General features: G+C 36.4%; 1 long non-coding RNA gene and 2 pseudogenes across 2 annotated transcripts in view; 2 read left to right on the top strand and 1 right to left on the bottom strand.

The window, feature by feature from the left end:
- LOC143668010 (multiple C2 and transmembrane domain-containing protein 1-like) overlaps positions 1 to 6,606 on the top strand; it is a 63,101-nt pseudogene extending 56,495 nt beyond the window's left edge. The window contains exons 8-9 of the transcript XR_013168240.1: positions 1,261 to 1,447; positions 6,427 to 6,606. The product of XR_013168240.1 is annotated as a multiple C2 and transmembrane domain-containing protein 1-like (transcript). The remainder of the gene's footprint in view (positions 1 to 1,260; positions 1,448 to 6,426) is intronic.
- Positions 936 to 4,578, bottom strand: LOC143668012 (uncharacterized). Its single transcript, XR_013168241.1, has 3 exons — positions 4,470 to 4,578; positions 1,520 to 1,728; positions 936 to 1,405 (listed from the first exon to the last, which is right to left on the bottom strand). It is a non-coding gene; the product is annotated as an uncharacterized LOC143668012 (long non-coding RNA).
- Positions 6,607 to 17,809: 11,203 nt separating the features above from the next.
- On the top strand, positions 17,810 to 20,778 carry LOC143668566 (polypeptide N-acetylgalactosaminyltransferase 1 pseudogene; annotated as a pseudogene).
- Positions 20,779 to 24,003: the final 3,225 nt, after the last annotated feature.

The raw sequence follows: 24,003 nt of genomic DNA, 5'->3' as shown, positions 1-24,003 counted from the left end.
ACACCAGAGGTGGATTGGCTTTTAATAAAAGAGGATTTATTTCATTAGTTCTAGAGAAAAAGCAGCTAACTTTCAACTGAGGTTCTTTCTTACATGGGAAGGCACAGGGTGATCTCTGCTGGCCTTCTCTCCAGGCCTCTGGGTCCCAGTAACTTTCCCCGGGGTGATTCCTTTCTGCATCTCCAAGGGCCTGGGGTGAGCTGCAAGTGCTGAGATGAGGTATGCCCAGCTGCTTGGGCTGTTCTACATTGTGTTCTCTCATTTAAGCACCAGCCGGTTAGGTGAAACATCATTCATTGCAGTAGGCACCCCTCCTAGCTGACTGCAGATGTAATCAGCAACAGGTGAGGTTTATGTACCAATGGCTCATGTCCACAGCAACAGAACTAGGTGCCTTCACCTGGCCAAGTTGACAAATGAATCTAACTACCACAACAGCAGACAATAAACAGGATGTGGAATAAGAATTTAATCTGTCCCTGATAGCTGATCACCCCATTTATGATATGTAGCCGCATTTAGTCTTGTAAATGCCTTTTATTCGTATCCACCACCTTTCTCTCAGTTTACTCGCCTTGTGATCACCACGTTATTTTTCTCTTCAAAATCAATTGACATTTTTTACAAAAAGAGTTTGCAAGGTGTTTTAGCTCTGAAAGAATAGTATATAGAGCATGGCTGCTGTGCTATCAAATAGCTGTTAGGACCAATCTGATACATCACACTCCAGCTATGTTTTTAGGAGATTTAGGAGATTCACTTAGATTTATGCAGTGTAGTATGTATGAACTGGCATGTTTTTAAAAATGTGAAGTTTTATGGCATGACCATAGGACGCATTCTGTCTGCTTAATAACATTTATGAAGGAGGGGAAAACATCCATTTTTTGTAAAAGTGGTACAAAAGTCTAACTGTTTGTGATTTGTGTCTTTGTAAAGCTCACATTAATCCCTTCTTGGAAGCCAAGCCCCACTGGTCTAGTTCCTTAGGTTTATGAAGATGGTAACAGCAGGTAGTAATCAAATCTGTTAAATGCATGCATAGTATCTCACGAGAAATGACCAAATATAGATATTAAGATCATCAGGGATTTTTATTTTGTGAAGAAAGTCAACTGACATGAAAAACCTATTCTTTTAGTGGTCCAAACAGTATTTCTATTTCTACTGATTTGTTTACAACCTCCCCCTTAGCAGCCTGAATTTCCTATTTGATGCAGCAGAGAAAGCTCCTTGGTGATACAGAATGCTTTTTTCTAGGTGCCAGGTTGACCTGTTGGCCCTCAGTAAGGAGCAGACACACAAGTTGGAGCTGCAGCTGGAGGAGGGTGAGGGCCACCTCGTGCTGCTGGTCACCCTGATGGCTTTGACCACTGTCAGTGTCTCTGACCTCTCAGTCAACTCCCTGGAGGACCAGAAAGAGCGGGAGAAGATATTAAAGAGATATGTTCATATGTAACCCTTCTCTCTTCAGGGGTCACATATGATTAGACAGGAGACAAGGTTGTAAATAATTTACCTGAAGTGACAGAAGTACTTCTGAAAAGCTGTCCCATGGAAGGGCTGGTGGAGGCAGAAAGCAAGTACAAATGCCACACAGACCTCTGCAGAAGCCAGTGCTGGCTAGAGATGTGCTCACCCGTCGGGATCTCTTCCAGTGCAAGTTCTGGGATTCTTCGATTCCATTTGGTGATTTTTATGAGCAAAATTATCATGCAAGAAAATTTCCTATAAGGGAAAGTCAAGTTTAGGCCTTTACCCATCACCACTTTAAAATTAATTTGCAAACTCTTTGTAGTTGCAATTAAGATTCTTTGTCTTTCCAAGTTTGAAATGGAGTTAATAGCCTTTACGTTAATTAGTAATTTCATTACTGGAGAGGGATCACAGAGTGATTTTGATTTTTAACTGCTTTCTTTGTTTTTTTTTTCCTTTGGTTGATTATGAAATAAAACTTAAATAAAGTACTTTCACCTTTTGATCTAATGTGGAGCGATAGGATGGACTAGTGAGTCCCTAAAATAATTACTTTCCTCACTTTTTACCACATCACGATTCACAAGCAAACACATCCACTTCCAGCTCCCTTGCGCTGCATGCCTCCTGCCTTGTAGTTTGCTTGAATCAACAGAGAGGGGAGCTCTTACTCCACCATGCTGTGTCAGTGGAGCCTCAAAAAAAGTAAATGTCTCAATTCCCTGGAAGCTGGGGGAAAAGCTTTTCCACTTAAAATTACAAAACTTGTATTGTACAGGGCTGCCACGTGTTTAGAAGTCTCCTCCAGACACTCAGCCATGAAACCAAGTTCTGACTAACAAAGAAGCGCTTAATTTTTTTCTTAAGGTTTTAAAATATTCCTATTTGCTGACTGACATCCTTTCAATAACTGAATTTAATAAAGATGTACCTTATCATGCTGTGCAGATAACATGAATTGCTAGTACTAATGCTCTACAATATTCTTCAAACAGATTAGCAGGATGTGTGCTTCGACAAATTTATTCTGGCTATCTCCACTAAATCAGCTGTCTGCTAATGCTTGTACAACTCATCCACCATGGTGTTATCATAAATAGTTTAATAGAGGTGACTTAGCAAGACTAAAAAGTATATGTTTTTAAACCAGCTAAGAGCCTAAGGTACTGTGTGGTATCTTAATATATAGCTGCAATTAAGAGAATCATTTTACATTTTGGTACCTACCAAAACATACTCACCTGTCACAAGAAGTGATTCTCTTGAGTTAGAAAAATATTTAAGGGAATTAATTGGTATATTAATATAAAATTCTGCTATGTACTGTAATGCTGTATTTCATGGATTGCTATTTTAATACTATCCCACATATTAGAATGATACTGCTGGGGAGATTACTAGAAATAATCCAGCTATTATTGATTCCTTTTTTTTTTTCTTTTGCTGCATGAACTTCCTTAAATCAGCTATTTCCATTAAAAATTTGAATGTGTTGTCACATAAAATATTATGTGGATGCAGCAGTTAGTTCTCAGATTATATTCTGCTCAATAATTTAAAAAGTGAAACATTTAAATATGCTTTTTACTTTAACCTTGAATTCTAAGCATGGACCTGTATCTCCTTGTATAGACATATTTCTATGAAGCTGCCATATGTACTGTAGCATATATGTTACAATTACTCATAGTTATACAAGAATAAGGGCCTGTATCGTAGGGCTTTGGTGTGTCTACTTTTTATTATATGAATTATGAAATGAATGAAAGCATTAATGTGTCTGAAAAAAAAATCCCTTGTTTTGCATGAACAAATAAGAGAGGTTATTAGATTTGTTTAGGTAATTATTTATGTATTTTCCTGTAATACTTGTGTATTTTTAAAAGTTAAGATTAAGCTTAAGCTTTTGATTTGGAACCAGTTGTGGTCAGGAAGTGATGAATAGCCCTGACTCTTGTATCACCCAGACCTGAAAAAGCTGTCCACTGCTGATTTAGCTGCCCATGGCCAGGCACTGAAGCCCAACAAGTTAAACAGGCATAACTGTTTGAGCTCTTATTTGATTATCGCATTCTGAAAAGATGGCTAATTCCAGTTTTCTTTTTTCCCTTTTTTTGGGGGGGGGAGGGAGGGAGGGAAGGTCAACTAGGGGTGGGTAGTAATGGGTAGGAGACCAAGAATGCTTCTGTGACCTTTTCAGAACGGCTTATGCTGAACCCTTGCTCCCCCTTGTCACAGTTTAAAAACCAGAGAAGCTAGTTTAGAGAAGAAGTTGTTAGCATTCCATTTTTATTATGACATTTCACAGTCATCCGATTTAATGTCCCTTGACCGGATTGTACCCTGTGAGATGATGGGCTTGAAATGTTATTTAGAGCATTGATAAAAGGTGAGCGATTCTAAGACGACAGCGATTCATAAGGCTGGTGGTATGACATTAATTTTCTCCATAACAGAGATGGAATAAGACGTCATGGTGACAAGCTGGGGTCAATCAGCTCTGGCCCCTCAGAGCATCTTGATGCCATAGGATGGGGATTCCCTCTCCCATAATAGAGCTGAACTGAGATGCTCTCGCTGACAGCTGCTGCAGCCATAGAGAAAATATATTATACAGTCTTTCATTAAAAAAAATAAAGAGAACTCCTCTCCAGAGCATTTCAATCTTTTCCCATCTATTGAGGGCTGAAAGGATTCATGGCAAATCATAGATTCCTCTGCTATGGAAATTTCTAGCTTCAGAAGCCAGCAAGGTTTTGAGGCCTTGGAAAATAACCATAAATAACAAGACAGGAATACCTCCTGATGAAGCATTACTTGAATTTATGTTTTTCAAACTAATAGACTTAACTTATTTGGGTTTGTGGTTTTTTGTGGTTTTTTTTGGAGTTCTTATTATAATCTATGTGTCACTGGTCTAAACAACTGAAATTTGCAATAAATTACTGAGTGTCAGCTGACTTGAGGAAATGAAACCTTCAAATAATAATTACCCTCCCAATGGAAAGCAGGGGAGCAGGGCAACAGAGCTGAAGCACCAGAAGACACTGTGTCTGCGGAATGAGGTTGCCAGTGTGAAATGATTCTCAGGCAGGAGGACAGGCAATATTTGTTTTGTTCACAATGAAACTTGGTTTAAATTGCTCCTGAAAATGAAAGTACAGGAACCTTTTGATACAACTATTTACTACCATTAGGATATGGGGGCTTGTCTGGTTTATAAACCAGAAATAAGAAGCTTCCCAAACTTGATCATTACTGCCTTAGGAACACAACACACCCAAACCTCTGAATTCTAACATCTTTGTCTACACCTCCCTCTGTCAGACTGTTGATACCCAGCCATTTAAATGGAGAGAGAAGTACATTTTCACAGAACCCTGTCATCTGGTAGTTTAAACAGATTTTTGATAGTCAACAGCTATTTAGAAATGATAAAAGATTAGGAGTTAATCCTGTGATAAACGTTCTTCACAAAATGACTATGAGATTTTATGTATATAGCTACATTTCCTCCTCTCGGGATACTAAGGTCATAGCTTCAGTGCAAACAATGATAGTCATGCAGGACTGATGAAGTTAATATTGCACTGGACTTTTTGCATGTCAGTATTCTTACATTATTTGTAAAACAATGGGAATGCTCTTGAGTAATATTTCCTAAGAACTTTTTTTATGCAAAGCATTTAATGCTTCCTGGTTATGAAGCATTTTAAAGATTAGGATAAAGAAGTATCTTTGGGTTACTTAGTAGAAATGCTGAGCTCGTCATAAGAAAAATGCTATAAAGCATAAATAAACAAATGTTTATCACTATTCGGTAGGCTCATTTTACTCACTAAATATTTGTGCCCGTTAATTAGACTTCTGAATTATGGTATTGCTATGCCTCTTTTAATTCTGTCAAGTACTAAACTTATTAAAACATCATTATTAATTATGAAGCAAAGTAGATTTTATAATTTGTCTCTCATTTATCAAAGTTTCTATATTTTCACTTCTTATACATATTACAGTGACAAAATAAAACTTTATGATTTTATTAAAATTTAATAAACATTTAAATTATTTTAAGAAAAATTACTCACCACCTTTGGATTTCTTTTAGTCATCAATTTGATTTATTCTGATAAAAGATCTATAAAAATGCATATGTCTTTTAAATTGAATATTAGAAGATAATGTTTAGAGAATTTAACTCTTACGTAGTGCATACAATTTCCAAAGCTCACTGAGAAGAAAATAGTAGAAAAACAATAATCAATCTGTTTAATGTTGAATTCCTTACCCCCAAACTCTGAGGGTGTTATATAGTAAACAACTTAGGATTCACTACTGAAAATCATTAATTCCCCAACCATCCATATCTGCTAATAAAAAGTGTATGGAGTGTTTGGTAAAAAAGATGGAAGAGGGCGGGCCGCGGTGGCTCAGCGGGCAAAGTGCTTGCCTGCTATGCCGGAGGACCTCGGTTCGATTCCCGGCCCCAGCCCATGTAACAAAAACGGAGAAACAGAATACAAGAAAATGTTTAAAAATGTTTCCCTTTCTTCCTTCCTTCCTTCCTTCTCTCTGTCTTTCCTTTAAAAAAAAAAAAAAAAAAAAAAGATGGAAGAAAGAAAGCAAGCATACCCTACTCTGTAATTTGTTGTTCACCATGTATTGATATTTATGGGGAGGAAATCCTCTGGTATTTCTTATTCTTTAAAAAAAGTCTATTCATATGCCTACAAATACCTACTGAAATCCATGTTTGTGTATGTGTGTGTGTATATATATGTATTTTTTTCATGATGGTAGAAGGGCGTTATGTATTGAAGAATTACAAGTGACCCTTTTAACCAATTAAGCAACATCCTAAGACAAACCATAAACCTTGGTGTTTTCTCCGCACACTCTTTAGGGTTTTTAGGACCGCTCTTCTCTAATGCTGTTGTTGGGGTCTTTCAGAAGCCCTTGCGGATATTTCACAACCTGAAAGATGTGGGATTTCTCCAGGTGAAAGTAATCAGAGCAGAAGGTTTGATGGCCGCGGATGTCACAGGTAAGAAATGATGCAATTCTCCTTTCGCCTATAAAGAGCAACAGGCAAGGTCCACACCATTGAATAAACTAACTTTGCATTTCACTATACTGATCATCAAAGTAAGTAATTTAAATATAAAAGTCCAGAGTTGATCTTACAAAGAATTACCAGCCCCCCGATTTTTTATACTTTTGCTACTTTTCTAAGGCAGAGTGAATTATTAAAATAATAAAACTTCTGATTACAAAAATTCCAAAGTTTTTCCAAGGTTCTCCAAGGTTCAGTCAACATTGGGGGACTATTTTTTCCTAGGTTCCGTCACTTCGGTATTCTGGAATAATGTCATGATATCATCTTCTCTCAGACAGTATCAGCTTCCCTCAGATGATATCATAGCATCACACCACTTGTAATTCGAACATACGTGAAATCTAAGTACATAGTTCACCGAAAAACTCAGATGCATAATTGTCAATAATTTGGTATGAACTCTTGGATCACTTGGAATTTGGAATTCTTAAATTGTCCAAATTTCTTAGCACTACCCATAATTTTGGGTCTAAAGTAAGTACCAAGATTGCACTAAATTTTCAAGCCAAGTAACAGCCCTCAGAGACCCTAAAATTAGTTATTTCTTGGCATGTTTAAAGCTTCTTGATTTGGATTATTATGACAGGTTAACAAATGGCCTGATGATTATTTCATCAATTTCCAGAATTAAGCCATTTTTTGAGTTTGCAATTATGTGACCATTCATTTATTGTTTAACTTCATACAGATTTGGAGGATGTTAAATGAGTCTTGAGATGACTAACTTTAACTTTTTTTTTGGCATGGGCACGCATCAGGAACTGAACCGGGGTCTCCGGCATGGCAAGCAAGAAGTCTGCCTGCTTTTTTTGATTGTTTGAATTTCTAAACTCACCGTGGCCCACCCTTTAAACACTTTTTTGTGAAAATTTCTGTTCTGGAATAAATTACCCATTTATTATTTGTGGAAATACTCTTACCATTACCAACGATTAAAAAAATAATCCTAAGGAGGTAGCTGATTTATTTGAAGGGAAGAAATGTCCAACCTTGGCTCTTCACATCCATTACATGATTTCTGTGCCCTTGTTTAATTCTTTAACCAGAATCAAAACCAAATTAAAAGATAGCATGCCTTAAAATTAAAACAGCAGATATTTGCTCCAAAATGGCAACATTCTCTAACTTTAATATCTGCATGTTACTAAAAGACTATTTATATATAATAAAATAAAAATATCGGGAGTTTACAGTTTCTTTAGAGGTAGTTATCAACTCATTTGTTACCCACAGAATAATAACTGTCTAATATTCTTTAAAAATAGGCACACCTGAAATTGGTGGGAGAGAGGGTAGTTTGTGATTTCTTTGCATGTGTGATGACTTGGCTCTTTGTACTAAATAATTAATGAATTTTAAGCTTATGCATTTCCTCCTTTTTTTTAATGAATTTTATTTCATTATGGTGATAGTCAAATTAATGTAGGCACAATAATTTCTCATAGAAAAAATACAAGTACCATTTACTTCAAAAGCTCAGATACCCGTCCATTACACAAATCAAATGCAATTATTTGAGTTTGTCTTCTCTTGGAAAGAAGCTGTCATGCTTTTAAAACTTCATGAATATGCAAACTACGTTAACCCAGTTGGCCTATATGCCACTATGGAAGTTAAAGTACATATTCTTTCAAAGCTGGGAAAAATAGAGATATTTCTTTCCTAATGATTCCATGTAAATTAATGTGAATAACAATGGCCTTTTCCCTAGAGATTCAAAGAGATAATTTTAATTTGATAAAATGAGCATTAATTTGGGGAATACTAAATAACAGATTCTCCCTTTTTTCCACCTCCAGTTTTAGGGATATAAATCTAATGATTCCTCATTCTGCAGTGACCTTATAATCTAATGTGCTCTGAATTGAACAAAAGAGATGTTGAACTATTCAGGGGCATGAGGATAATTCAGTCTTTGACCTTGCTCACTTTTGGACCTTTTGTGGTCTTATGACATTTGTGATGGTGGCAAAAACTGAGGGTCATATATTTAACTCAGAAATGTCTGAACATACTGCCAATTTAAAAAATACTCTTCACTTCTGGATAGGATAAATACTTTTATATACACAGAGTTTTCCTGATTTTTGTCATTAAATTTGGGACACATGTAAGCTCTCCATATACCTTATCTCTTACTTGTTCATTTAAAATATGTTCATTTCAGTGGATAATAGTAGCCAAGTGCTAAAAGATATTAAGCATGTTTGGGAAGAGGGAATTGAGTGGACAGTGCTGTCTTCATATCCTCAGATTAGCATCCATTTAGAAGTGTTGTGGATAGAGAAAGGAGATTTTAAATCACTGAAACGCTCTATACTAAGATAAGGGTATTTTCTGACCTGGTACAAATGAGACTTTTACTATAAAATACTTGGTTGGCTTCAGGAAACTTTTTTCTAGATAACGTCTAACAGTTCGGACTCACATTTGGCCAACATTGCTCTATTTTTAAAATATGTATTATGATCTGAACATAAGGTAAGAAGCTGAACTTCCACAGTTTAAGCTAAATTTTAAAAATTATATTTCATCATTAAACTCAAGCGCAGAAGAGAAAGATTCTATAATAATCTTTTAAGTAGCCATCAATCTTACTGCCACCATGACAAAGAATTTTTCCCTTTCAAATTGTAAAATTTTTATTTTGTTACCACACATTCATTGAGAAACATCGTGATACTGTATTAACTCTGTGTGAATAAAGAGCAATTGAGACTCTCTTTGAATGAGTGAGTATAAAGCACAAATTACTTTTTAAAGAAACCCTCAATTCTTTCCCTTTCCATAAAAAGCTATAGCCTTGTTCAGCTGAACCACTACTACAGTATGTCACTTCAGTTAAGCCCCTAATAACTGTTGATGGTCGAGGGTAGTTTTTTCTTCGATCTCAATAGCCCAGTGTTGGACAGTGCACTTCAAATCATTAAAGTTAATACAGATTTCAAAAAGAGATAAACTCTGGTGGTTAAGGCCTCAATTTACAACTCCCACACATACACATGCATTGAGCAACACACAAGAGTGGATTGAAGTTTCAGTCAAATTCTGGGCAGCTTTTCACAGACTGAGAAAATGGCGCTCTGGTTTTCACAGTTGGGCAGCTGAATCCTTGGTGAGGGAGAAAGTTCGAGTAACTGAGAAATACTGCTTGGGACAACTTACTTCCCTTTTGACTAACCAGTGAAAAGGTTAATCTTTCTCTGCACCATCAAAGTAAAACCTAGAGATTGCCTGGCCCTGTGTTTGCCAGAGAGGATACTTCTAGCACTAAATCAAATGCTCCTTAAATAGGGCGGATGGTGAAGAGAGAAAGACTAGTGGGGAAAAAAATGTTTTTTCTTTTTTCTTTTTGGTGGTGGAAAACAGTTCTGTTGGGATTTCTTTCTTAGTTTCTAATTGTGTTTTTCCTTTCAACAGACCATTTAATGTCTCCTGTATTAAGGGAGACGTTCTTTACAGAGTATTAGACCTGGCCTATTGGTTCTTTCATGATCCAAGAGAAGAAAGAAAAAAGGGTTCTTTTCCTCAGCCCCTCCCCTTCATTTTCCCCTGGTTTTTTTTTGTTGTTGTTGTTGTTTGTTTTTTTGTTTTGTTTTTTTGAGCTACCCAAGAAGAGATCACAGCTTCCCCAGGGAGACCAGCCACTCAGTTTCAGAAACAGTGATATGGGAGAACTGTGAAACCCTTTCAAAAGATACCCTACCTTTTCACCGTATTTAAAGGTACACTAAAATAAAACTTCTCCCAGGTGAATTGCTCTCTCAAATTAATGCTCCATCTCTCTCAGAAACAATAGAGCTGATAAGAAAAGAGAGAAAGAGAAAAAGAGAGAATTTTACAGTGAACAGAATCTATCACTGAAATAGCCCTGTTAAATGAGCATATCTTTTTCTAAAACAGGGCTGCACGCAAAGACTTGCAAATCTGCAGTTCCACAGTCTAAAAACCTACTCGTTATTAAGAGATGTTTACTACCCCTTGATTTGCATAGACTTTTCCCATGTTTTTCTTTAGGAAAACTGTCTTCATTGTTGGAAAATATTTAAGTAACAAAACAGCAGAAAAAGACATGCTTCAGTTTTTTTTTATCAGCTTCCGTGAGAGTTTTATTATCTTAAGAAATAGCAGTTAGCGGCTCAAGATTCATTAGCAGAGCTAAATTTAAATCCCGTTTGACAAGCTGCCTAGAAAACATTTTGTTTTGCTGTCTGTGGGCTTTAATTAAGATGTGTTCAATTTCAGTCCTCTTCAGCCTGCCCCCACTTACTGTGTCACAGACCGGCGATCAGACGCTTTTAGATGGTCCGGCCCATGACTTTGACCTTCCGCACAGTCCGGCGTTCCCTGGAGAACCATTCAACTCATGAGGTCTGATTTCACACTTCCAGGATGCCTCAGCTCTCTTAACAACGACAGGGAGACAGAGCCCTTTAGAGCAGGCTGCATGGGGACTTGTTTCAATTGGAAACCAGAGAGGAGTCAAGGAACAAGGTTATGCGCTACAGAATAGTGCTTTTAATAAAGAGCTCACAGCTCCGGCTCGGCTCAAAGAGGTCTACCTCTGTACAATTAATTGAGCCATTAATCTGGAGCATCTCAGGCCTCTGCTTTCTCACAGAATTGCATGGTAAATATCAGCTAAGAAGCAAATGAGAGATGCATGAAATGAATTTTAACACTTTGATTACTGTGCTTCCAGTCTTCATTAAAAGTAAATTTATTTGTATTTCTGACCTCATTATCAGTAGACCTCCTGTATTTTTATAGGTTCCTGTGATTTCCAGCTTGTATGTGTCATGAAGGTATATTTTATATGGAGATTTGGATTTATCCTTCTTGGTCCTTTTCCCTGAACGTTATGGGACTATGCACAGAAAAAAAAAATGAAAAGGCAGCTGTACGGAAACAGGCGAGCCTGTCTTTTGAAAGTTTCACATACAGTTGGAGAAAAACCAAGCACATATATGTAACATAGACAAGATACTACCCCTTAAAAAATTAACTTTTAGTATGTTACTGTGGTAAATTAGTAAGGTACATGCAATTTTTGCTTAGCAGGGCTGTCAGAATACAATACAATGTTTTAAAAGGTAGCTAAATTGCTTCTTTTATAGAAATGGAGCAGTTTATATATATATATATATATATATTTTTTTTTTTTTTTTTTTTTTTTTGCTTGGGTAGGCACTGGGAATCAAACCCATGTCTCTGACATGGCAGGCGAGAACTCTACCTGCTGAGCCACCATCACACAGCCCTGGAGCAGTTTAGATTTTTAATAACATTTGCCTTTTATTGCAAGCATCATATTTAACAACAGAGATGATATCTCGTAAGTGCAACCTTTGATTTCATGATAATTCTTTTAAACTTATGTGGGAATAAGAGAAAATAAATATTCTTTAACCTTTATGTAGATGCACTGAAAGTACTATATATAAAATATGGTAGAAATCTTCCATATTTCTAGATTATCAAGCATAAAATAATTTACCAAATAAAAGATTTGAGCCATGTGCAGATGCCATTCATAATTTCCTAATTTTTACTATTTTAACCTGAAATTATATTGCTTCAAACAAAAAACCATAATTCTCCCACACAATGAATTTAAAAATCTCCCAAGCAAAATATGTCTTTATTTCCAATGACATGACATAATGTTGTTCCCATTCACTCTGAATAAGTAAGCTTATAGACTGTTAAGCCAATAGTGTATTTGAGAAAAAATTTCATCCAATTTATAGTGCATCAAAAATATCCTATTCCTGAAATAATTATGCTAATATACCTAGTTTAGAAAACACACACATTAAATGTCTCAATACTATATTAATCTTTCTTATGAATGAAACAACAAATAAAGGCATCACAAGGAAAGAAAGCAAATCATTGCTCTTCATTCTATTATTTCACCACGTCTTACCTAGAAATAAAAGTTACTTTCTTTACTAATTCCATTTTTAAAACCAAATCAGATTGTAATTATAGACATTTAAAAATGATCTTCTAAAAATCAAACAGTTGATATCAGATATTAATGACTCTAAATTTTATTTTTCATATGTGTAAAATCAGTGTGTTGGGCTCATTTAAACAATTAAAATTTTTCATGTTGCCTATAAAATGATCTGACAGCCCTGTTATATGGAGTCTTTCACTGCCCTCCAGCCCACAAGACCACTTTATAATACTCTGAAGTACTGGACCAGAAATCAGGAATTAGACTTTGAATCTTGACTCTATTTTTACCAGCTTTGGAATGTTGAGTAAATTACTAAACCTTTCTAAACTTTAATTGTTATCTTTAAGATCTCTACCTCTAAGAGCACTCACTGTACATATCACAGGGCAAGAATTTAAAAAGAATTGTTAGCTGAAGCTCAATGCAACATACTTACATGTGCAATAATTTATTTAATTAGACTCCAATTTATCAATATGGATGGTGGATCCAGTTTTTACTAATATCAAACATGCTACAAAAAAACATTATAGACAGATACATATTCCTTTCCACTCTGCCTCACTTTTCATTTTCTCTCCATGTGTAATCACTGATTATATATCTCTAATTATCTTGTTTGTATCTCCAACAAAGATAATAAGATTTATGGGAAATGAAAGATCAGCCCTATGCTTAAAAAATCACCTTGGAAACTCCAATATAATACATAAAGTGTGTAAACATAAAGTATCATTTAGGATATAGAGAACAAATTGTTCTCCTAATAGTATCCCATTCACAATGTTGCAGCACCTTCACCACCATCCATTACTAGAACTTTCCCTTTACCCAAAATAGAAAATTTATACTCATTTTGCATTAACTCCCCATTGCCCCTGCTCTCCGCCCTTGGAAAGCTGTACTCAACTGTCTGTCTCAATGAGTGGTTTAGTTTCCTCGGCTGCTCAAGCAAATACCATGCAATGGGTGCTTAAACAATAAGATTTTAAGGGCTCACAGTTTTGAGGGTAAGAGAAGTTCAAGTCAAGGCTTCATCAAAACACTGCTTTCTTTCCAAAGACTGGCATTCTGGGCTGGCTGCTCGTGGTCCTTTGTCCTGGGTTTGTCTGTCATATGGCAATGCACACAGCAGACCCTCTTGGCCTCTCTGTTCTCTCTGGGTTCCACTGAATTTCAGGTTCTGGCTGCTCCCTCTGTGGCTCTCTCTCTTCTTAACTGTCTGAACTTCATCCACTTACAAAGGCCTTCAGAAACAGAATTAAGACTCATCCTGACTGAGGTGGGCCACACCTTAACTGAAGTAACCTCATCAAAAGGTCCTCCCTACAATGGGGTCACACCCACAGATACGAATTAAGTTTAAGAACATGTTTTCCTGGGGCACATAGCTTCAAACCAAAATAACAAGTTTGCATAGTCTCTGATATTTTCCTTGTGGTTGACTCTGGGCTTATATTTAACATCTTAAATCTGTAACAATCTCATTTGCTTTGATATAACTTAACTGCAATAGTATACACTCTAGGTAACTGTATCCCTCTGTTCCCACAATGTTTTGTAGTTCTCACAAATTACATGTTTATGTAGTGTGCTGGTTTGAAACTGTTATGTACCCCCAGAAAAGCCATGTTCTTTTTCCTAATCCAATCTTGTGGAAGCAGATTCGTTGTTTAGGGTGGGACCTTTTGATGACGTGGTTTTCATGGAGATATGATCCATCCAACTGTGGGTGGGATCTTGTTGATTAAGTTGTTTCCATGAAGATGTGACCCACCCATGTGTGAGTGACACCTTCTGATTAGGCGTTTTCCATCAAGCTGTATCTCTTTCCATTCAAGGTGGATCTTAATCTTACTGGACTGCTTTACGAGGGAACCATTTTGGGAAAAGCTCAGAGCCAACACAGCCAGAGACGTTGGAAATGCAGAAAGAAAATGCCCTCCGGAAGCTGTTTGAAGCCAAAGAACCAGCAGATACCAGCCGCACGCCTTCCCAGCTGACAGGTGTTCCGGACACCGTGGCTTTTCTTGAGCCGCTAAGGGCACATTCGGAGATAGCGAGTCCCTCAGGCCACGCAAATACCCTGCGCTAGATCAACATGCCTCCAGTGCCAGCAGGTTACTCTGCTCCCTCTGGAACCAGGACCAGGGATCCACACCGAGAGCACAGGCCAGCTCTGTTCTGAGTCACTGAGTAGTACGGAGGGGGCAACATAAGATCCTACCACTTTTAAGTAGCCTTTCCATGATTGGGTGCTCACCTTGTTACTGAAGTCCTTTAACTATTTTCTGGAGCCTTAAGAATGATGTTTCTACAGACAAGTAAAACATATGGAATAAAAATAATAATAGGGGGAACAAATGTTAAAATAAATTTAGATTGAAATGCTAGTGGTCAATGAAAGAGGGGGTAAGGGGTATGTTATGTATGAATTTTTTTCTGTTATCCTTTTATTTCTTTTTCTGAATTAATGCAAATGTTCTAAGAAATGATCATGATGATGAATATGCAACTATGTGATGATATTGTGAATTACTGATTATATATGTAGAATAGAATAAGTTAAGAATGTTTGTTAGTTGTTATACTTTAAAAAAATTAAATTAATTAAAAAATTAAAAAAAAGAATGATGCTTCTGCCAAATTGTACTAATTGTTCAATTAGAAAGACTGAGCCTGAAGCTTCTTCTCCCTTAGCCATTTTGACTGGGGTAGACATTCTGATGCAAATTTAAATTAAGAAACTCATTCCATATATTTGTTGTCATTAAACTGTGTATATGTCTTAATTTGTTTTTTGACAAACCAAAGGCACCAACTTTTAGAAGTAGAATTATAAGCACCAGACAGTAATTTTTTTAAGAAAACTACCAGGCACTTTTATAATGCAAGTATTGCTTAGGAATTATGAGCTCATATCATATTATGAGCCAATTATGGCTCTCCTGTTTATTTCATTTCAATTGATTATGTACTTAAGCATTCTACATTCATGCCTGTTCAGCTCCTTCTGAAATTTTCTGAATATCAAATTTTACATTTTTTTCTACTGTGGAAACACACTCAATGGGCAGATGAAGCTGAATTTACTTCAGAGGTACTGACCAGAGCCAGGCCAAGACTGAAGTTACTTTTTATAAAATATTCTAAGAAAATCTGCCAACTTTAAACAGGCAACCATTTCACTGCCCCGTCGCAAGCTTTTTAATAAGCTCATAATTGTTGCTTTTGTTAATGAAATTTAAGTAAAGCAAATTCCACCAATTCATGATGAAGGCCAAGGAGAGATAAGTCTTTTCAGGTTGAGAAGTTTACAACATACAGAATACAATATTTCTTATTCCTGCTGATTCTCATGGCTGCAACACTGGTAGGAGAATAGATTATTTTATCTCCAGAAGAGTCTCTGAGGCTCTGTTTGCACGGGTCAAAAACTTAGTCTTATGCCATTTCACCAATCCTGGTAACAACGACTTCTTCCTCCTTAGCTCTAAATAGCAACATCAAACAACCAACTCCTTCAGAGAAAGAAATATCAGCAACAACAAATTATCAGCACTTCCTTCCAAACAAGATACAGTAGTGTAAACTATAAAGGTAACACTTTAAAGTAATCAAGTATGGCCCCAGGTAAACTGCTCCAACTACCCATCTAGGAAGACCACACAATTGAGCTTTCCCTTCACCTGATTTTAACTGTGGGCAACTCTTTAACCTGTAAAAGAGTAGAATAAAGCAGACACAGCAAACTCAACTGACAAGGGAAGGCTCAGCTGAAGGATGGAACAGTTTCAGCAGTATGAGTGTGGTCATTTCAGCTAAGCTGGGAACACTCTGAAGGCCTGCTTTAGCCCCAGAGCTCCTCATGGTTTTGGCCAAGGCTATCCTTGCATTTGTAGCATGCTTTCACTTCTTCTTTTTGATCCCAAGGGCATTCCCTAATAAACATTCTGTGCATTAAGCTCCATCTCAGAGGCTGCTGTCTGGAGAATCCACCTGCAATTGCAGAAAGGTGAATAATATTCCACTTGTTGAGAGTGGATTCAACAAAGAGACAGAGGTGAGAATAAATAAGATAAAATGTCTGGAGATAAAATGCCAGACAGCCCTTGTATGAGAACAGACACTCTAAAGGGCGCCATTGCTGCCCTCCTCAGGAATAGCCTAAAAGTATGGAACCTGATCCTTCAGAAATATCCCATCAAAAGCATTACCAGAATAATTTCAAGTTCTCAAATCTCAACTAATAAAGATTTAGATAAACAAAATATTCATCATTTACTCATGACATATGAATTCAGACATTGAAGAAAATTAGCATATCAATAGATATATTTTCTCTAATGATTTCTGTGCCCTATAATCCAAACTTTTCTTTACATGTCTTTACTAGTTAATACCCCTAAAAGCAGTGTATCCTTCAAATCAAGTTCCTGTCCAAAAACTTTCTGCTCTCCCCAGGGTAAAGCCCTCCTAGCAATCATAGAGCCTACCATTTCAAATACATGCACTGTGTACTATCCAGATAATTAGTCTCACTATCCCCCAAAGGAGCTTTTATTTATTCTCACCTCTGTTTCTTTGTTGAATCCACTCTCAACAAGTGGAATATTATTCACCTTTCTGCAATTGCAGGTGGATTCTCCAGACAGCAGCCTCTGAGATGGAGCTTAATGCACAGAATGTTTATTAGGGAATGCCCTTGGGATCAAAAAGTGAGGAAAGGAGAGGAAGGAGGCAGCTGGCAGAAGAAGTGAAACCATGCTGCAAATGTAAGGATAGCCTTGGCCAAAACCATGAGGAGCTCTGGGGCTAAAGCAGGCCTTCAGAGTGTTCCCAGCTTAGCTGAAATGACCACACTCATACTGCTGAAACTGTTCCATCCTTCACGCCCCAACTCCAGTCCACTCCTGTATCATAAAGTACCGTTACATATTCATAACACTATCACTTAATGAAGCTTCAGTTGTGTTACTTAGAATTTTAAAAATATTATTTCCCAGTGGCCAAGGAGGAAGCCAGAGAGTAGCGTCCATGACCATCCAGGCCAGCCAGAGGCATGCTGGCTGCTTAACTGACCAAAGAGATATGGGACATATGGATTGGGAGATGAATTCATTTGAAAAACCACTTTGAGGTAATAAATGTATTTTCTGATGAAACTGGATTGGAATAGTTTTCATGATATTTGTATACTTATATATGTTTATATGTATTATAAATTTTTCCATTTGGCTTGAAGTGCCATGAGAAAACCAACATATTGCAGGGTGGTTCTGAAAGCCATCTATTTGACTTGGGTACTCTCGGATATATACCTGATGTTTACTTCAGTGAATGCAATAAATGTGATTTTAAAAAGGAGAGAGGACTTCCTACTGGGGATGATGCAAAGATGTATCCAGATAATCTTCCTACAAGTGTAGTGATTGCTTTCCATGCTTGCTTGGAGCACACGTCTGCAAACTATCCATTGTGTCAGTAATCGCTCACCAAGACACACGTTAGAAGAAACTGTGCTGGTAGATAATGCCAGCGAAAAAGACTGTTTGGAAAAGACCTCTAGACAGTAATGTGAGGAAATTAAAAGTACCAGTGCATGTAATTCGAATGGAACCACATTCTTGATTGATCAGAGCTAGATTAAAAGGAACTGCTATGTCTAAAGGACAAGTGATCACCTTCTTAGAAGCTCATTGTACAGTGTGTACAGTGGATGGCTGGAGTCTCTCTTAGCCAGGGTCAAACATGACAAGAGAAGAGTGGTGGGCTCTATATTTATGTGATCAGCAATAATATTTTAAGAGTACATGGCTCTAATATGACCTATGGTGGATTCAACTGGAAGCTCCATTTTCACTGGTATACTATTCCCTTAAGAGAAATGGGCAGAATGAAAGGTGATCTTAACACCAACAATGGCAGAAAGCTTTTTTCTCAATAAACAGAGATTATTTTCAGGAAATTGGAACATGATGCTGGAATGAATACTTAGGGAAGAGGGAAAAAACTTAGAAATTTCCTTTAGGATTTGGCAGTGTGGAAGCACTCTGGAAATTGTTACATGCTCACATGTTGGACACACATGTTTTGTAAAGCTGCAACTTACACACTTCCAGAAGGCACAGGGCAGATTACCAATAAAAATAACAGACGACTTGCAGAAGTTTGGATGAATGAGTTCAAGAGTTTCTTCTATATAATTTCCCCAGGTACTACAAAATTAGATTTAGATTACAGAGATATATCATCAAGATTTGACACATGTGTCAATTTGAAACTATTATATACCCCCAAAAAGTCATGCTTTAATCCTGATGCAATCATGTGGGGCCAGACACAAGGATTTAAGTGGGAAACTTTGACTGGATTGTTTCCATGGAGCTATGATACACCCAGTTGTAGGTATGGCCTTTTGGTTAGATTATTTCTATGGAGATGTGACACATCCAACTGTGGGTGTGGCCTTTTGATTAGATGGAGATGTGAATCCAACCATTCAATGTGGGCCTTGATTAGTTTACTAAAGCTCTTTTAAAGGGGAAACATTAGGGGAAACCTCAGATGCAGATGCTTGGAGAACAGTTGTTTCAGAACTGACAGAGACACAGATGTTTGGAGATGCTTGGAGTGTCAACAGAGACAGCAGATGGCTAGAGACAGGCAGAGCTCAGGAGACATTTCATATGCCTCCCCATCACATGCTAAGCAAACCAGAACTCAGAGATGTGTATTGGAAGAGCTAAGTGAAGGCCCAATAGGTGCTTAGAGAGGAAAATACTGGCATCAGAAGCTGGAAGCAATGGAACAGGAAACAAGGATGAGCAGATGCCAGCAACATGCCTTCCCATGTGACAGACATCAGTCTTTCTCCAGCCAAGGTATCTTCTCCTGGATGCCTTAGTTTGGACATTTTTCTGGCCTTAGAAGTGTAAATTTACAATATAATAAATTCATTTTATAAAAGCCATTCCATCTCTGGTATATTGCATTCTGGCAGCTTTAGTAAACTAGATACAAGTTACAATCAAACTGTTCTCCAGTGCCTGGAGAACACTTAGTTTGATTCTTAAATTCCATATAACTAATTCTCTTTGGGAGAGACACATAATGCGGAAAAAATCAACTGGATAACATGGTGTTTTACATTTGTTAATGCTGCTGGAAATGCAATATACCAGAAATGGGTTGGCTTTTATAAAAGGAATTTATTACAGTTCTAAGGCCATAAAAATTTCCAAACTAAGGCATCCAGAGGAATATACATTGACTCAAGGAAGGCCAATGACATCTGGAATACATTTGCTGGCTGGGAAGGCACATGACTGACATATGCTGGCCCTTTCACTTCTAGTTTCAAACAGCTTCCCCAGGGGCATATTCTTTCTGCATCTCCAAACATCTCTGTCTGTCAGCTCTGAAGCTCTTTCCAAAATGGTTCCCTCTTAAAGGACTCCAGTAAGCAGATTAAGACCCACTTTGAATTGGCAGAGATACATCTTCATGGAAACCACTTAATCAGGTTACAAACCCGATTGGGAGGATTACATCCCCATGGAAATAGCAATAAAAAAGATGCCACCCAGACCATAGGTCTGGCCCCAGAAGATTGAATTAGGAAAAGAGCATGGCTTTCTAGGGTACAGAACAGTTTCAAACTAGCATACATGGAGAGAAAGAAAAGAAAATGAAAAAGTTGGAATACTTAACTGTCATGGTATGGGTGGTAAACGGTCTTCTCATACTGCCAAGAAAGAAATTAGAACAGATAACCTTTGTTTGGATATTTCCAAACTTGATAGCCCAATCACAATGCTCACATGCCACCACACCTAAAAGGCAACCAACTGTGGAAGTATGACCCAGGGAGATTAACCCTACAGCATGTGTGCAGTAATCAGTACCTGGATAAAGGAACAAAAGGGGACAGCCAGGTGCCCATCATTAGAGACTGCAATGGAAGCCAATTCCAGCAGTGGCTTTTTGAAATATCACCTTTCCAGAAATATTTTGGGTCCAAATTTACAAAAAAAAAAGAAAAATAATAAGGATTAACAGCACTATCTCAGCATACATTTCCACCACATTCTTGAGAAGCAAAAAAAAAGGAAACGTGCTTTCCTGCTTGGCCGGAGGTAAGGCTTATCAGCCATCGAACTTAGACTCCTCCAGCTTTTCAGTAGCTATGAACCATCCTTCTTGTTCAAAGATGTGAAACCACACGCTAGTGAGATGCTGTACACTGATGTTTGCAAGACTGAAAATGTCCTTCAACAAGAATAAAGTAAAGAATATTCAGAAAGGGACACAATCAACAAAATGTGCTTTCTGGAGAGTGGTACTTTTTATGGTTTGCTTGCATATCAGTAATTTCTCGGAATGTGCTCTCATGATGAAGAAATTGCCAAAATTTTTTTTTCCCTGATTAGAATTTGTAGCCAGTATATTAATATTGGTATAAAAATAAATGAAAAAGAACTGGAACTAGATTCAATATCATAAAAATAACATTTTTTTACAAAAATATTAAAAACTATTTTAAACAGTGTTTAAAGAAAATTAAATCAGGATTTTTAGAATCATGAGAAGTACAATTTGCTATGGTACAGTGTCAGATTTCTTGTAGATTTTATAGCTTAGAGGGAAATAATAACTGATTTCAGTGACATTCATACTGTTTTCATCTGTGATAGTCATGATTTCGCCCCCACTCCCAGGGTGCTGAAATTAAGCAGGGAAAAAAATGGTTCTATGAGCATAGTTTTAAATTCTTTTTACAATTTTAAACTTTTATTTGGTTTGTGAGTTGTTAGAATTATAATTTGTATTGCCTTCTGAAAAATGGAGGTTTAACATAATGTCTGATCTCAACTAAACAGGTCATACATCTCAGTTGCTCTTGGGTCAACTGCGTTGTCAACTTTCACATGAAAAATTTATTAAATTTTCAGCTTCTTCATTTGATTACGCTTAATACCCAAGATTCACACTACTGTATTATACATTTGTTTTCACAGCAGTAAATCTTTAGTTCTTTGTTTATGATTCTACTCAACAAAAAACCTATAGATTCATTATTTTGGAATATAGAGGTGATATATTTGATGACTTTTATCAGCTTTTTTTTCTGAAAACATTTACATGCCATACTTCATTGTCAAATGCATAGTTAAGTCAGATTCTTGAATTGTAAAGTTGACCTGATACTTTTTAAAAAAATAAAACAAAATTTAACTGAAAATGTTTTTAAAAATTATTTCCACTACCTATAAGCTGCTGGAAGTTAAGGACCGTGACTTATGTTTTCATGACTTCTTTAGATCAGGTGTCAGCAAACTTTTTATATTAAGGGCCAGAAAGTATATATTTTAGGCCTACAGGTCACACTGGTCTCTGTTGCAAATATTTCTTTTTTTTTTTCTAACAAACATTTAAAAATGTGAAAAACATTCCTAGGTCATTGTTCTTACAAAAAACAAGCCATATTTAGCTCACAGGACCATGTTTGCCAACCTCAGAATAGCACCGTTGCTTTAGAATAGCATTGTTGGATGGAAATTTATTGTGAGCCATAAAAGTAAAACCTATATGTAATTTTAAATTGTCTAGTAGACACACTAAAAAAATAAAATGAAACATATGGACTACATATTTTTATGATGTATTCTATTTAACACAAATATCAAAAATATTAATATTTCAAAATAGAATCAATACAAAATATTAAATTCTAAGTCTTCAAAATGCTGCATTATTTTACATTTACATTAGATCTCAATTCAGATTGAGTACTAGCTACATTTCATGGGCTCAATAGCCATATACAGCTAGTGGCTACTGCGCTGTACAGCACAGTTAAAGAATACAGGGGAATGTGTGTGGATTTGTTTATTTAAATTGCACTTACCGAGTTCTAGCTGTTGATAACATAGATTGATTTTTGCTAGGTGCTGAGAATATAGGTTGAAAGGATTCAATTTTCGCCCTCAAGAAGTTCAGAGTTTAGTAAAGATACAGAATGAGTGATATAACATTGGGTAACTTAGTGGTCTGGATACAGTGCTACAGTAGACCAAAAAAGGGGGTCAGGTCTTAAATGATCACCAAAACATGAGAGAACTTCTTCAGTGTAGTACTGATTTTTTAATGCTAGATAACAAGCAAATTTGGCTTGGGACAGGAATAATATTATGACAACTGGCTGAAAAGTACACAATTCCAGCACAAGGAAGTTAAGAATTTATTTTATAAATGGCAAAGAATGGAAGGTGTATTTTGCCAGAATACATTTTGAATTTATACCACAGGTGTAGCTTTCTATTTATTATAACATTTTTCTTTAAGACCAGGTGCTTCACATGGCAAACTGACACTTTTTGAAATCTTAATCAAATACTTGAAAAGCTTTTCTTCTTGCTTTCATGCAATCAAATTTCATGATACCCTCCAAAATATACTTGATAAAAAATAGCCTTAAAAACAGTGTATTACTTTTAAAGCAAAAGATCGTGCCTGATTTCTTTATAGTATTTATCTGGGAGTCAGGAGGCATGTTAAAATAGAATTTGAATATTTTCTATAAATATACAAGATTAGCATTTCCATCAGTTCTCCCCACCCTTATGATGATGTTAAAAGCTTCCCAAACCTTTGTCCTTAATAATTCTAACACAAGAGTAACAATCTATTTTTTTTTTCTCTCTGTGCCTACTGAGATGTCATAGCTATAAGTTATTTGAGTATACTGGCATATTTTGGTATATTTTACTAATTGTAAAAAATAAGAAAAACTCTTTACTGTTATAATAAAAGAAAAGGGACAAGTTAATTTCCTGACTAACAATCTAAGTTTTATTAACCTAAAGTAATTTTATTTAAAGCAAATCCATAACTAAAATTCGTCTTAAGAGAAACTTATATATTCTAATATGGATTGATAGAGAATGAATATACACTTAAAATCCAATTTGTAAGATGGGCCAACAGCCTAATTTACTTTGCATTTTATGCTCTCTCTCTCACATTGGGGCAGAATGGTTAAAAATTGGGGGAGGGACAGGGTGAACAGGGATTGATTACACTCAGCCTTGAAAAACTCCATAAAGCTATAGATCCTCTTCCCAGAAAAATGCACAAATTCATGATACACATTATAAAGTCCACCATGAAACAGAGTTCATTTAATCCAGGTTAAGAACCTTTCCACTAAAAAGTAGATAAAATTTATCAGTGAAGAATAAAACTGAATTTAATTGATTCCGAGAAAGCATTATTAAGGAGGTTTTCATAATAAACAAGTTAATATTTTATGAGAATATGTCACCTCAATAATATAGAATTGGGTAAAACAAAACAGTTGGTATGACAAAAGATTACAATCAGATTTCTTTGACATACCCTTCTTAAAAAGTGGTGGGTGTTGGAGTGGCTGGAGAGAAGT

The sequence above is a fragment of the Tamandua tetradactyla genome, chromosome 24, assembly GCF_023851605.1.
Source record: "Tamandua tetradactyla isolate mTamTet1 chromosome 24, mTamTet1.pri, whole genome shotgun sequence".
Lineage (NCBI taxonomy): Eukaryota > Metazoa > Chordata > Mammalia > Pilosa > Myrmecophagidae > Tamandua > Tamandua tetradactyla.
Note: the sequence above shows the minus strand (reverse complement) of the source record. Positions and strands in the feature narration are given on the sequence as shown.